A 3,877-nucleotide genomic window follows, 5' to 3' on the forward strand; every position below is an offset into this window, starting at 1 on the left:
GAAAGTTTACTTTTCTATCAAGCAGCAAAAAAGTTTCAGCATCTACATTTCAACATCCTGCGATGTGACTATCGCGCATGTGCACATCGCAATGTCGATGCTAAAACACAATATTGTTAAGCCCTAATATGGACACACACTACATACATACATGAATGTACATACGGACATTCATTCATTCATTCATTCATTCATTCGGACGGACATTTGAGAATCATTTTCTAATCAAAAATCGATATTGGATTGAAGTGGGAGCCTAAAAATCTAAGTTGGCAATATCATTAGGTGTCGTCAGTCAGGTGGCAAAACCATAACCACATTAAAAGTTTGTCACTGTCAGTTCCTAATATTTAATTTCTCATTTGTGATGTCCAGGAGTGACTGTATTTCTTATTGCAATGCTATGCTCACTGATCCACAGTCATTTACACACTTGAGTCAAAAGTAGTACTACTGTTACAATGCATCAATAGAATGGAGAGCGTCAAACAGGAGGAGGTGAAAGATGAAGTCAGCCGAGGAATTGTTGTCCAGCTGTGATCTGTCCTGGCATGTTGATGCACATTGTCTTTGTCCTTGATGTACCGAATGGCTCTCTGAACCATGCGTTTTGGCCAAATACTTCATAAATGTACATGAAGAGTTGGAGTTTTCTTCAAATTCCTTTGTGCTGGAAGGACATGATGAGAAAAATGTGCAGGGAATACATATACTTAAGCTTAACTAAGAAAGAGCTGCGGGTACACACTGCTGCTACTACTACTACTACTACTGCTACTACTACTGTAGATGCCATTGTTTGCATAATCCTATCATTGTAATAGAGTTCAATGGTGTACCATGTACACCATTGAGCTAAATTAGTAGCCAGTCATTTGCTTGGCTCTGCAGTCGTGTACCATCTCTGCCTTTTATAAAAAAAGGAAGAATGACGGAGGATAATAACACTACTGATATAATTTTAAACATGTTATATTCAATAGAATAAATATCTAAATATAAGCACGGCTTGTTATGAAACCGGACGCATTTAACAAAGTTGCATTCAACAAGTGTATTTTGTCAGGTAATTATGACATTTAACCAATATTTGAGATGTGTGAAACGCTGAAATTTGACTTAAATGCATGTCAGAAAAAATCTCAGGGAAAAATGATTTAAAACATAACAAAAATGACAATGTTTTGACTAAAACTTGACTAAGATACCGGAGTTCTCGTTTGACTAAACTACGAACTTTTAGTCGACTAAACTTGACTAAAAAACTGTGTGTGGTGTGTGTGTGTGTGTGTGTGTGTGTGTGTGTGTGTGTGTGTGTGTGTGTGTGTGTGTGTGTGTGTGTGTGATCTGTAAGGGACCTGATTTTAAAAAGAAAAGAAAAATTAAATTAAAATTTTTTTTTAAAGTTGATTTTTGAATCGGTAGAGAAAGAAAATCAATATTAAAATTGCAATTTGAATACAAATTGGATTTTTTGCACACCCCTAATAACCATGAAACCCCTAAATACCTGACAAACTCGTTCATCAGATTGGTGTGGTCCATTGTTGTTGGTATGGTCTTGGCTGTAGTGATGGCCGAATGAACCTGAGTGAACCCCTGTCTTTAGTTTCTGAGCCCACTAGATGGCGCTCTCTGTTGGACAATTGGTTGGGAATACACTGAATACCAATGCGTTATAGGCCTTTCTCTTAAAACCAAGAGCGCCATACAGTGGGCTCAGAAATAAGGACACTGGTTCCCGGGGCTTCATTGGGCCCTCACTACTTAGCTGTAATGGCTCCTCCAGATGGCCCTCCTCAAATGAGCTATTCTTCTCCAACACCCTGAAGGAAGCAGTGGAGGTGCTCTGAGTCTTGACAATAACATACTATATTTCAGGTTTGTTGTTGTGCCCTTCACAGAAGTAGTCATAGGGGTGTGAGCGTTACTAGAGTCAAATTAGAACCCCACTGTGTTTGAAATGAATTGGAGCTTTTGTAATCATTGTTAACAAACAGTGAGAAGAGGCAAGTTAACACGGAGTTACCTGTCCTTATGCTGTAAGATGAATCTATACTGCATGTGAGGACTATAGACACCTCTGTCAATGTAATTTTACTGCAAAAGCAAAAAATGTTAATTATGGCAGGTTTATGCAATCATGAGCGATGGAGCAGTGGATACGACACAGGCCTTGGGTGTGAAAGATCTGGGTTCAATTCCCACCAATTCATCCTCTAATGTGTCCCTGAGCAAGACACTTAACCCCTTGTTGCTCCAGGGCCATGCGGCCTTTGACATAAAGAGCAGTTGGAAGTCGCTTTAGATAAAAGCGTCAGCTAAATGACATGTAACGTAATGAAGTATATCAAGGACTTACGTGGTGATCAATAGCTTACAAGACAGTCTTCCAATGCTTTCGGCATTTTTGACATATGAATGACAGATTAATGGTGCTTGGCAGAAGGAATGCGTGTCTGAAGACCCCCCAGCCACAGGGTTAGGGTGAAGGGGTTAAAGAGGAGGGGTAAGTGAAAAGGAAGCAGCGAGCTTCATTTGCTGCGCTGAGCCTGACTGACAATGCACTGTAACAAATCGCTGGAAAAATACTGGATATTTTGCACAGTAGTGTACCGTTTTCCATTAATACAGTTTATGTAACTTCTGATGTCTTTGAGGAATAAAATAGTAACAGCAAGCTCCTGTAAAATCTGACAGTAAAAAGAAGTAATTATTCTTTTTTTTACAGCAAGCTACCTATAACGGTATAATATATTTTATTTTTCAGTTAGCTTTAAGTCAGACTTGATCTTCAGTCTGTTTTTATAATTCATCTGAAAAATCTAAAATTAATTTCAATTAAAAAATGGCCTACAAGTCAGTGTCATTATTTGAGATTGAGGACTCAGTAACAAGAATTAGTTTTCATCCGGACTCTTAAAGTAAGTTGTTAAAGGAGAATACTGCAGAAACTGTAAAATAACAGTATAATTGCAACCAAAGAGCTGACCGTATAATGCTGTAATGTTTACATACTGTACTCCAAAGGCTCTCTGGTTATCTTTTAAATTAATCTGTTTAATGCTATACACCTACTTGACTGTGGAGCCTTGAAGTGTTCAATGTTGAATAAATAAGAGACTGAAATAAATTATCACATATATAAAAAGTAAAATATGCAAATTAACTAATAACTTCAGAAATAATTACCTGAATTATTAAAGCTTAGCTGATTCTTATGTAAACGGACATAAGAGTGTTTATTTCTTATGTAGCACTTAACTACTCAAAGCGCTTTTACATAGTACAGGAACCATTCACACGCATCAATACACTGTGGCCAAGGCTGCCGTAGAAGGTGCCACCTGCTCATCGGACACACACACACTCCGAAGCCATCTCAGGGTTCTTGCAGTGTCCTTCAACATAGGACTGCAGTGCCAGGGATTGAACCACCAACCTTCCATTGGCAGACAACCTCTCTACCACTGAGCCACCGCCACCCGTTATTATGTCAAGTTGTTTAAGGCATTCTTTCATAATTTCATAGTCTGTTTTATAAAGGGTTAGTCAATTTTTACAATATTGTCTTTTTCTTTTTTCCAATGGCAGTTCTAATTCATGTTACATTTTATTTCTTAACCTTTTTTTATTATGACACTTTTTTTTTTAAATTCATAATGTCACTTTTCAGAATGAGAGGTCATCGCCTCTCTTCAAGCAAGCTTGTCAACTGCAACCAAATGTAACCATTTAGCTTCTTCTAGCTAGAACAACAAAAGAACAACATAATTCTGAATCTAGGTTATTGGTTGACTAGCTGCTGCCTTGAATACAGACACACAAACTAACTTCATTTTTATTTAGCTTAAAGGTCCCATGACATGGTGCTCTT

General features: G+C 37.8%; 1 long non-coding RNA gene across 1 annotated transcript in view; it reads right to left on the minus strand.

Annotated features, from left to right (window-relative positions):
* LOC116669366 (uncharacterized) overlaps positions 1-3,877 on the minus strand; it is a 19,111-nt gene that overhangs the window by 12,766 nt on the left and 2,468 nt on the right. The gene's annotated exons all lie outside the window — the stretch shown is intronic.

This window comes from Etheostoma spectabile, chromosome 19 (genome assembly GCF_008692095.1).
Source record: "Etheostoma spectabile isolate EspeVRDwgs_2016 chromosome 19, UIUC_Espe_1.0, whole genome shotgun sequence".
Classification (NCBI taxonomy): domain Eukaryota; kingdom Metazoa; phylum Chordata; class Actinopteri; order Perciformes; family Percidae; genus Etheostoma; species Etheostoma spectabile.